The sequence below is a fragment of the Bactrocera dorsalis genome, chromosome 3, assembly GCF_023373825.1.
Source record: "Bactrocera dorsalis isolate Fly_Bdor chromosome 3, ASM2337382v1, whole genome shotgun sequence".
Lineage (NCBI taxonomy): Eukaryota > Metazoa > Arthropoda > Insecta > Diptera > Tephritidae > Bactrocera > Bactrocera dorsalis.
Window position 1 is genome coordinate 74,277,759 of NC_064305.1, and position 12,577 is coordinate 74,290,335.

Here is a 12,577-nt window from a genome sequence, read left to right on the forward strand (position 1 = left end):
ATCTTTGATTTGTGAAGGCGTATTGCCTTTCAAAAATAAAAATTTAATTACAGCTCGATATTCAATTTTTTCCATTTTGGGGAAATCACCGAAATAGACTCACAAAAATGACTGTCAACAGATAATTGCGCAAGATAAATTTCTGAAATTTTGGCGAGTAGCTATTATAATATGCACAATTTGAAGTAGAAACTTTTTTTTCAGATTGAGGTCGGTTATTTATCGGACAGCCCTCGTAACGTTATAACTTAACTTAACTTAATTTAATTTAATTTAACTTAACTTAACTTAACTTAACTTAACTTAACTTAATTTAACTTAACTTAACTTAACTTAACTTGACTTAACTTAACTTAACTTAACTTAACTTAACATAACATGTTGCATAACTTAACTTATCTGAACATAACTTAACTTAACTTAACTTGACTAAACTTATCCTAACTTAACTTAACTTAACTTAAGTTAATTTATTTTAACATAACTTAACTTAGCTTAACATAACATAAAACACCGTGAAAATTTTTTTTTATATTTTTTTTACTCTTGCCAAATGTTGTTACAGGTACAATTACCTCTATACTAATCACCACTTTCACTCAAAATTGATAAGAGAATACATATTCACAAATCGCATGTTTGCTGTATCACCGCTAAGTGCGGATGTACTTATAAAATCACGCTCAAATCCATTTACAGAGACATAATGCTCATAAACGACCTGTTTCCTCAAAGCAAGCATAAAAACTTGACTACAAAAAAGTGCTGATCATTAGCGCGTGCGCAGTAGCTAAACACGAATGTAACGACGTAATTCTTTAATTAAATCAGATATGCAACTGCAACGATAGTAAAAACAAGAAATTAGCTTTGTTCCTGGTGATATGGCATATCCTCAATGCGATCCTTATTAGCATTCTAATACGCGGTAATGATTGTTAGGCATGCACTGTTGTGGTCAAAAGTAATAAATTATACAAGTGGGCTTAAAGCAGTTGAATTTACTTATTAAACTTCTACGCCAGTGTCTGCTATTCAATGAAAGTATATTTGCTTATAATTTTAAAATCAAACAAAAATCATAATAATAAATTCTAAAAATAAAAATTTAAAAATATTTATAGACCACTGAACTGAGAGCTGTCAGAGAAGTGAAAAAATTTAGTTTTACACGCTTATATGTGTTGACTAGGAAAGCTAAATCACTAATAGTTTCACGGTAAGGGCTAATAATAGCCTTAAAATTTTGCGAACCGCTTTTCGGTAAGCCAAAAATATGTATATATATGTATATACAAAATTATTTTAACTGCTGAAGAAAAGTAAGATCAACTCTTTCAATTAGCAAATGTGATTTAGTATTAAATAATATTTGAGTTTTTTTCGCTCTTTTTCCCACGTGCATAGCCCAACCAGCAAGTGAAGGCATTTCTTTTTGATATTATATTTTAGCGAAGTCATGCCAATGACGTACTGGTGTATATGTATATATAGCTCCAGTGAGTGTGATTGAAATATATATTTCTACACATACATGAGTATGGGTATATACAAATTCAGAAAATACTGGCGTGAATCGGTCACTCACGCTGGCGTATACGTAACATTTGTGTTTTTCAATTTTTTTTGTTTGTTTTATTTTTTTTTGTTATACTATACATGGCAACGTACTATATCTTTATTGCTTTACAAGTAGTGAAATATGAAGCAGCGCAGTAAGTCAAGCACAACGCATGCCAAGATAGCCAGTGAGTTGTACTACGAATGTTAATGAGAAGCGCGGCTAGAAAAGGGAATCATGGAAAATGTAATAATAAAAAATATTAGAAATATGAAAGTTAAATGATAATATTTATTTTAGTTATAAAAATTTTACTAAATTGAAAAAAATACACAGAATAACTTCTATTCGTAAATTAAAGCTTTACAGAAACTTAAAAAATCCAAGCTAGTACCATAATACTCACAGAAACTCTTCATTCGAAATTTTAACGAAAAATTTCATACAATGATGGAAAATATTATAAAATAAATAACAGTATACTAAGTCCTTTTAAGGGGTTATAAACAGTTAGAAAGCCGAAAAGAGCGAATTTTCCAGAATTCAAATCAAATAATGAGATACCAAATTATTTTCAAAACAAAAAAAAAAAGTATGTGGAAGATAGCGTACGTTATTCTCAGACTAAATGTTAATTTCTTGAAAATATTTTATTAAGTATTTTCCAATCAAAGTCGCAGACTCGAAGCCTTAAGAAGAAATGCGAAGATGATAAAATGTTTTTCTGTTTAAATTTCAGATGCCAATGGGAAAATATGTGAAACGCTGCTCATAAAAACTGAACAATATTTTGCAACATCTATCAATTATACGAGTAGAACTATAGAAGAAATTTTTCGGAGACTTCCACAAGTTAAATTATGTAAGTATAGTATTATCACTGCCAATTTTTATTAAAAAAGGTGAAATCCAAATATTTTCTGCGCTTCGCAATTTTTCTTTTCATCGCATAGCGCAATATTTCGGTTTTACAAATTAATTGAAGTCAATGTCGCGACAACCACAACGAGCTTTTGGCGCTTTCATAATAAACCGTTATGGTCGTTATACAACAAATGCAATAAATGATAGTAAAAATTGCACAAAACGACACAAGTATGGCGAAAGATTAAAATAATTGTTGGCAGCTAAATTATTGATAATTGTAAGTAAATTTTTTATAGCAATTGCGTGGGATAATTTCTTCAAACGAAGCTGGAAAGTAAAAAATAACTGTAAATACAACCTACCCTACCTAAGTGTTGGTGCTTCTAATTAAGTTGTGTCACACAAATTCCCACCAATTAACGGTACAAAACAGTGAAGGAAGCGGTAATAGGTAAAACATTTAAATTTGTAAGTTAGGATGGTTCTAAAAAACTAAAGTGAGATTAAAAATAAAATATAAAATAAAGTCAGATTTTTGTTTTGTACTTGTATAATGGTGGTAATACCACGGAAAAATTATTTTCGAATAGATTTCGAATTAAAATGAAAGAATGAAGAAGATTGAAAAAATTCAAAAATATTTTTCTTTAATAATATCAGAATTCTAAGTACATATACACTATATATAACATTGGTCCCGTTTCCATTTTATTAGTGTAATTTAACTTTGACCTCCGATAGATAAGCCTGAAAATCGAAATACATTTTTATCAACACTTAAGTGTCACCCTAATACTATTCCGTACCTAAGATCCAACCGCGCCTACGAAACTATATAATATTCTGTAATTTAGTTGAGCTTTGGTTGCGCTCAATTACGCACTTCAAACATCCGCCAACACCTGAAGCTTCAGTCTGCTTTGTGAACTAATATAACTAAATCGTTTATTTGGAAATTTAAGTTGGCGTTGTCAAATGGTATTGTTAGCACATTTTTGCGTTATGTGTAAAACACTACAAATACAATAATAACATGTGCTAATAAATCACAAGTGTTGGCAACTCCACGCTTAGTTACATGCGAGCACCTGCGTAAGTATGTATGCGCATAACTGCTGCCATGCGTCGAGTTGCGCATAGTAATTCAATTGGGTTTCTAGGCTGTTGTAAGTCATTACCTTTGCGATTACGCACTTCATATTTGACTTTTTGCGTGCAATTACCAAACACTTTGGTTTCATGCTTTTGAGGCTTTATTATATTTGGTGTATTGACATTGAAAATTCTTGTATAGGAAACTTTATTTTGAAATGCACTTCCATATTTGGGCGCGTAAATATTAGACGCTTATACAATAACTATAATGAAGGTCATTAGACTTATTGTAATAATAAATACAAATGTTTAAGAAGTTTCTCAAGTAACTATGGATAACAAAGGAGTTATTTCGGGGCAAAAATAATTTCTCTCATAAAAAAATACTAGTATGAGCAAAAAATATTAAGACTTTGCTCATAATTTTAAAATTTTTAACGTATTCTTAAAAAGCTATTTCGTGCCTCTCACCGATGATGGCACCGTCAAACGAAAAGAGTTGTGCTCGCATTGGTGGCCAGTTCAGGATCGACGGTGAGGAAGGTTTTATTATGTGTTTAGTGAATTTGTCAGGGAATCATTTCTAATAAGCTGTTCTCTTACGAGTTTTGAACCTGTTTTGCACCGGCTTGTGGCGCCGTCCTTTTAGAAACACATATTATACAAGTCCATATCATCCGATTCGTGCGAGAAATATTCGGTTATCGTTGAGCGGTAGTGATTTCCATTCACAGTAATGTGGCGGTCTTGATCATCACGGAAGAAGTACAGCCCAATGACGTCTCCGGCCCATAAACCGCGCCAAACCGTAAATTTTTTCGGGATGCAATAGTGATTTATAGAGTACGTGTGGATTGCTGCCCGATCAATAACGCATATTTTGTTTATAGACGAAACCATGCAGCCAGAAATGAGCCTCATCGCTGAAGATGATTTTTCGATGGAAATCCGGATCATTTTCAAGTTGTTGCTCAGCCTAATTCGACGATTCTGGTGGTCAAGTGGCTTCAGTTTTTGCGTCAATATGATCTTGCAAGGACTTAGGTCAAGATCCTTTCACAAAATTTGCCACAACGACGTCACAGAGATGCTCTACGCTTGAGAACGACGTGTGAGAGACTGATTTGGGTCTTTCTCAATGGATGCTCTAGCCTCACCAAGACACTTCTTTGTCCCACTGACTCGAAAACATTTTGTACTGTGCCTGTGGATTCAAATTTTTTTTTCAATACGCTCAATGGTTTCTGACAGGACGATTATGGCGACCATTAATTGAATGTAGTGCTCTTAAAGTTAGACCACTGACTCTTAATTTTGGGTAGTAAATTTTAATAATTTCGACTCGTTATTGGATCGTATATCTTTCCATGATGAAATGGCAAACCTTATTGAAGAGAAATGTCAAAAGAGCGGAAAAAATATGGTGTCGTTTGCTGTACCTATCGGTCTACTTTTGTAGTCCCCCTAAACATCATTTTTTAAGCAATTTTTGTTCTGTTTGTAAAATATTAGTAATTTATCAGTCAACGCTCTTTTTAAAACCAATTATTAGTCACACTACCTCTGCTCTGTCTCAGTTTGCAAGCACTTTGTTTGTATAATACCGACCGTTTGGTTAGATGAAAGTGAAACAGGCGTTGAATTCACCTGCGATTACCATAAACTTTTTTCACTTCGCAGTAGATGAAATCTTCCTGATTATTGAGAAGGCATGTTCGATTGCATACAATATGCAGTTTCATGTAATAACTAGCCACTTGAAATGCTATATCTCAGGCTCGAATATCAGCATGGCTACTAGTTACAATTATCATTTTGCACTGCCTGCCAATCAAATGCCAGCAGCGCCAGTTGCGTGAGAAATGTGCATGCGCATGCGCAGACCATGCAAAATGCATATCAATTCAAAATTGCCAACGCTAAAGCCATTGAACTGTGTCGCACGCATTATTTTGATCATAAATTGATATGGTAATTGAAAATCTGCGCAAAATTGATTTTTAGTGAAATTTAACAAATTCGCCTGCAACAATCAGTACACCAAACGTTGAGTTAAGCAAACAAAATGTGCGTTTATTTTTATTATTTTTTGCATTGATGTAATCTACAATTGTTTGAATGTATATAGGTGGCTGTGTGTGTGCTTTGCTTATATATTAAAGATGCTCAGGCATAACCGCGCATTGCATGGTTGCGAATTTGGAGGAAAATTTCACAAATCGGTTAACATTAAAGGCTAAATTATATTTATTTTATTGCCAAATTTTATTCGAATGTTTCCCATCTTTTGTTTGCGTTTGCGTTCAAACCAAAAAATTGCAGATAATAACAATAAAAATGGAAAGTGTGTAACACTGCAATGCGGGTTATAATATTATATCTCTTGTTGCACACATACACACATATGCGTGGTCGGCACATGTATGTATGTGTGTGTGTGTTTATGGACACTTTGCATAACAATGACCATTTGTGGCTTCCAACTACACAAAAGAGGCTGCGAGCACAGCTGTTGTGTCTTTTGGCGCCCCTCTGATGTTGTTGTTGTTGTTGTAATTTTGTTTTCGGCGCTGCTGTCACAATTCCATCTCCATTTCCATCTGTATTACTCCATCGTTGAAGTTCAAAGCTATGATTTTTGTTGTTGTTGTTGTTTTTATAAGCTGCTGCTGTTGTTGTTGGCATACTCGTTTGCCTCAGCTGCACAGCGTGCAAAGATTTAATGCCGGAACTAATACTTGTAAATTCATACTCATGCATCAACATAACAGTACATAACGGTATATTATGCACAAGCAATATGTCCATCCAAAAGACATGTAGTGTGCTGTTGCGTGGACTCTGCGCTTCATACTGTCATGTTTAGATAATTAAAAACCGCCAGGAGCCACATTAACCATGCTGAGCCCGAAAAAGAAAAAGGTGTTTAATTTCAATTTCATATTTTTTGTAAGGAAGACTCTAATTAGTTTTTCAATACGGCATCCTAATATTTGCTATATTACTGTCGGTTATTGTTTTTGCAAAGCAAACTATCGCAGTGAATTCAAAGAACACTTGGATGATATACTTAAATGTGACAATTCTACTTCGATGATGGCCATTGATTTAAGTTCTCGTCCGTCGGTTTTTGATGAGCTCAAATTTTTGTTACTCCCAAAATAGTTACCATGGTGGCTAATGGGACAAAAGTCCGCAATCTCGTATTAAAAAAGAACCTCTTAAGAACCATTCTAGTTATATCCCACATAAGAGATTTGCCATTAGAAAGCCGAGATCGCCGCGGCCGAAACACCTTCTACTTCATTTCGTTATGATCGAATTCATCAAAACTAAAAAACCTTGGATCAGTTCGTTAGTGTACTTTAAATGAGAAAACTGTTCCAAAGAATGTGAAAATTGTGGGCGAACCACGTCCGGACAACTATCAACATCAATTGATGATCAGCCCGTTAATTAAAAAAATAAATTGGTGCTTGAGAATCGACGAACAGTCGATAAACAGAGATCGTTGTAATATCGGAAAGATCAGTGAAAAGCAATTTGAAAGATCATTTGGGCCTAAATGCTTTTTCATTTGACGAGATGTCTTCATGAAAATAAGCATGAAATGAATCTAAGGCAATCCTTAGCCGAATATCCGAATAAATGGTTCAGATCGGATTGCTATAGTAAGCGATGGAAACCAAGTGATTTGTTAGGACGAGAAAACTTCATAAAATTTGATATATGTAGATCATTGCCCAAATAATCGTTTCAAGCTCCGAAAAGAGTGTTCAGATTGAGTCACTATAGCTTATATCTGTCATACAAACTGATCATCAAACTTCTTGTAAGTGAATCGTTTGTATTTGTGAAGGATATTATTGTTTTAACGCAACAGAAGTTAACGTTTTTTTTTTCTTATTTCTCTCACCTTGAATTTAAAACATAATGAAAAAACACTAAATAAATTAAATTTACTTTTGGCATGAAATAGCGAATAATTTTCCAAATTTTAATATTTAAGTTTCAAAACGCTTTCATTTCAACATTTGTTTCTTAAAAAAAAGAACAAAAGAAAACAATGTTTTTTGTTCATTTCAAAAATAATTTATTTTGGTCCAAGGGGATTTGTTTCAGCTAATATTTAAAAATTAGATCGCGTAAATGGGCACCTTTAGCTTTGACAGCTAAATGGACTCTTTTTTCGACATTTTCCATGACTTTGGCCAATGTTTCGGATGATATGGCGGCTGTTTCACGTCGAATGTTGGCTTTCAGTTGAGCTAAGGTCTTTGGCTTATTAGCGTATACCTTGGATTTCAAATAACCCCACAAATAAAAGTCTGGTGGCGTCAAATCTGGTGATCTCGGTGGCCAGTCAACATCACCATTTTTCGATATCAATCGTTTTCAGCCATTTCGATGGCCCATTTGCCAAAATTAAGGCGTCGCGGATAATCAGCTGGGTTTAGTTTTTGTGCCATTTGAATTTTATATGGAAACATCTTCAAATCTTTATGAATTATGCGTCGGAGAGTGGTGCGAGAGATGTCTAATTCCTGAGAGCGGCGATAACTCGATGTCGATGGAGTCTCCTCAATACTGGCTCGTACAGCTTCGATATTTTCATCAGAACGTCTTGTGCGTTGTCTGGATGCATGACTGGCATTACTGAGATTACCGGTGTTCACAAATTTTGCGTATAAAGACTTAATTGTGTTCTTAACTGGAGCACTTTTCACTTTATTTTTTTTGCGAAACGCACGTTGAGTTAACACAATTGAAAAGTTATTTTGAATATAAAGCTGAACAATTTCAGCGCGTTCTTTTGGAGTGTACTGTTCCATGGTATAAATTGTCTTCGAATGACGCTTCTAACGCGGTATGACATTAGCCGATTTGTCAGCGCTGATAAAAGTTACAGCGTTGCCAGATGGGTCAACTTTAAATGGCCTACCCTGTAGTTAAGCCTATTATGCGTAAACACCTACATCAAAAAGGAAGAGTTAAACCCAATTTTGTTTCGATTTATTTTTTAATTCCATCCACTTTAGCAATTTTTATCACCGGTAATTTATTCAAATTAGATTTAACTAAATACTGTTCAAACTCCGCTTTTACCCACCGCCTTTTACCAAGTCGATGATGTCAGCGCACAATTTCTCCACCTACGCCGAAGCCAGGCTTAAGTTGAAAAGAAATTTACATTTATGTTGATTTTTTTCTACTTTAATTGGTTTATTTATTTTTTGTTAATTTTTTATCATTTCCTTTTAATGCCTTTCGAATTTGAGCATTTGGCGGCGCTAATTTACATAAAGTTCGCGATTTATTTGGCTATTAGCTTTTTATGCTGTGAGCAAATTATATAATAGTTATAATAAAAATGCATATGAAGTAAATTAAATCGAATGATAATGCTTTGGTTACGATGCTTATGAATATTTGATTTTTTCTGGTTTAATGTAGGGCAATCGAGAGGTTTGTGTGTCGGAAGATTTCTCCTTTTCGCATTTTTCGAAAGTCCGAATAATGCGTTGCCTTGTGGATGACCTTCAATGCTATTATGTTGATATATAATGTGCGCATATTATATATGTAATAATAACAAGTATAAATGCAAACAAATATATAAATAAATTATAGATTTTGGTTAGAAAAAAAAAACAAAATTCTGATAAGAGCGAAAAGCATAAATTTTTAACCCTACAACAATGACTAAATATCCCAGAGACATTAAATTTTACCATCGAAATTGTATAATAGAGCTTTATTTCGGTGTGAAAACTGGGCAATGGGCGTGGCACCGCCCACTTTTTGGTTAAATCTCATATCTTGAGGTCCGGTCTCATTCATTTTCGACAAAATTTAGTACGTGGTATTCTTCTTACATTCATAGAAGAATACGTTGTGAAAATCGGACAAGAACCACGCTTACTTCCCATATAGTACAATTTTAAATTCCACTTGATTCGTTGAGTTTCCAGTACACAAATCAGGAAGAAATTAGTAAAACGGGATAAAACTGTGCACGAATAATGTCTTTAGTGTGTATCCCCTTATGTCCAAAGAGTGTTTAAGTCCTATAAAAACTGTTAAGGCCCCTAGGTACCGAATATTTAGACCTCGGTACCTATAGTTAACTTTTGATCGATCATATCGGTTAATTCTCTTATAATGGTATATCTATATGTCAAAAATGGGTTGAAGCGAACCAATACTTCCTAGCACCCATATACTTGATAGAAAGATTTTCGAACTTGGAGTTGACTTTGTGCCGAATATATCGGCCAATATGTGAGTTATCCCAATGAAAATAAGCGGACCTGTTTTACTCATTAGTGTGTATCTTTGTGCCTTAAATGGATAAATTTGAGCAAAAACTTGGCTTAGCTCCTATATAACTAATATCAGGATTGAACATCCGGCTGACTTTACTCTATATGATTGGTTTTACGGTGGTCCAATGAGTTCAATTCTTGAGTGAGAACAATTCTATGCGAAAATAAGTCCAAATCCTTTCTCAAAATCCGTCAGATTGTAGTTTGAGACAGTCTCTAATATATTTGTAAATAACTAATTATTTCCTCATTAAAATTCGGAAGTCCAACATAAATGATTTACTAGACAAATTAACGCAACGCCACACGGTTTGCTGCCAATCAGTAAAATTGTTTACTTCAAAATGTTTGGCTTAGAGCATTACATCTCTGTTTATCATTCAGTTTCTCTTTTGCCCCCTCAACAAAACTGAATACTTCGCGCATCGTAAACCTTTTCATTAAAAACTTTTTCTACGGTGAAAGAGAAGCAAAGTCATTTTGTTGCTACAAGTGAGTGTGAAATGCATAAGGAAAAAGTGAATACGTATACATTTCAAAGCAGATAATTTTCACTCAAACTCTCAAATGCAGCTAATTTTACGTCTAGCCGCAGAGGCGGCAATCATGACATAGTGCAAATGGGTGGTATCATAATTGTACATATTAATGTGCAATACGCAGTTGAATAACTGAAAATAAAAAGGTGTTGGCGGCAGCAACTACACAAGTGACGAGGCAAATATGATATCAATTTTCTTATCAAAATAATCGTCCCCCTGTGCTCACTATTCGATGAAAATTGTGAATGGGAGTCGCTACCGCTCAATGATAACCAAATATTTTTGGCCCAAATTGTATGATATGGACTTGGACAATATGTGTTTCCAACAGAACGACGCCACAAGCAACACAGCGAATGTAAAGGGTGATTTTTTAAGAGCTTGATAACTTTTAAAAAAAAAAAACGCATAAAATTTGCAAAATCTCATCGGTTCTTTATTTGAAACGTTAGATTGGTTCATGACATTTACTTTTTGAAGATAATTTCATTTAAATGTTGACCGCGGCTGCGTCTTAGGTGGTCCATTCGGAAAGTCCAATTTTGGGCAACTTTTTCGAGCATTTCGGCCGGAATAGCCCGAATTTCTTCGGAAATGTTGTCTTCCAAAGCTGGAATAGTTGCTGGCTTATTTCTGTAGACTTTAGACTTGACGTAGCCCCACAAAAAATAGTCTAAAGGCGTTAAATCGCATGATCTTGGTGGCCAACTTACGGGTCCATTTCTTGAGATGAATTGTTGTCCGAAGTTTTCCCTCAAAATGGCCATAGAATCGCGAGCTGTGTGGCATGTAGCGCCATCTTGTTGAAACCACATGTCAACCAAGTTCAGTTCTTCCATTTTTGGCAACAAAAAGTTTGTTAGCATCGAACGATAGCGATCGCCATTCACCGTAACGTTGCGTCCAACAGCATCTTTGAAAAAATACGGTCCAATGATTCCACCAGCGTACAAACCACACCAAACAGTGCATTTTTCGGGATGCATGGGCAGTTCTTGAACGGCTTCTGGTTGCTCTTCACCCCAAATGCGGCAATTTTGCTTATTTACGTAGCCATTCAACCAGAAATGAGCCTCATCGCTGAACAAAACACGCGCGCGAAACACATTTCGAACCGAACACTGATTTTGGTAATAAAATTCAATGATTTGCAAGCGTTGCTCGTTAGTAAGTCTATTCATGATGAAATGTCAAAGCATACTGAGCATCTTTCTCTTTGACACCATGTCTGAAATCCCACGTGATCTGTCAAATACTAATGCATGAAAATCCTAACCTCAAAAAAATCACCCGTTACAATCAATTTATTGAGAACCAAGTGAACGTGTTGGTCGCCTCAGTCGTGTGTTTTGACGCCGTTAAACTATTTCCCGGTGGGGCTACGTCAAGTCTTTGGTCTTTGCTAACAAGCCAGCGACGATTGATGAACTTCATACGAATATAGCACGTGAAAATGTAGCAGTATCGGCCGATTTATGATTGAACACCTTCGAACATCGGGTTCAGCGTCTGGACTTCTGCAAGCGTGCCCGTGGCCATGCAACAGAAATCGAGTTCCATACATAAGGGAATGGTATATACATTCACAAGAATAAAGAACTTGACTTTTGAAAAACCCGTTATAAATCTCAACAATTATATTTTGATGATAAAGATTAACTATCAAAAGTATTCCGTTTAGACTTTTTCAATAGTTTGAAGCATAAATGATGATTGATTGAAGTTATATTGAAAATATTACTTGAAATAGCAAAAATAACGGTCTCCGATTATAATTTCTTTATAGCGCATATCCCAGCTCGCTTTAAAAAATCATGTGTCATTCAAGTCCAAAAATGATTAATTTACTAAATATCAGCAATAAGTTACATAACCACCTAAAGCACTGTATCTTTTGCAGGTTTTATGTAACCGCAACAGCGTGCTGCCGCCAAGTATTTCAATGTTTACGAACTCGCCACAAATGAACGAAATTACAACAACAATCTACACAATGTTGCTTTGAGGGCACTTCCATGCCGGTCTCGATACACATATGTATGTATGTAAGTATGTATATCTGCTTTACTTTAATTTACAATGAAAATTGCACAGCTTGAAGAGTGAATTTTGTCTTTTCTTTTTTGTTGTGTTGTCTTTTGTTTTTGTTGTGTTGTCTTTTTTTTTTGTTTTTTTGGCTAAGCATC

At 34.7% G+C, this 12,577-nt stretch overlaps 1 long non-coding RNA gene across 1 annotated transcript in view; it reads left to right on the forward strand.

The window, feature by feature from the left end:
- Positions 1-12,577, forward strand: part of LOC125777330 (uncharacterized) — an 86,920-nt gene that overhangs the window by 59,006 nt on the left and 15,337 nt on the right. The window contains exons 2-3 of the long non-coding RNA XR_007422247.1: positions 2,301-2,423; positions 12,292-12,436. This is a non-coding gene — a long non-coding RNA (uncharacterized LOC125777330). The remainder of the gene's footprint in view (positions 1-2,300; positions 2,424-12,291; positions 12,437-12,577) is intronic.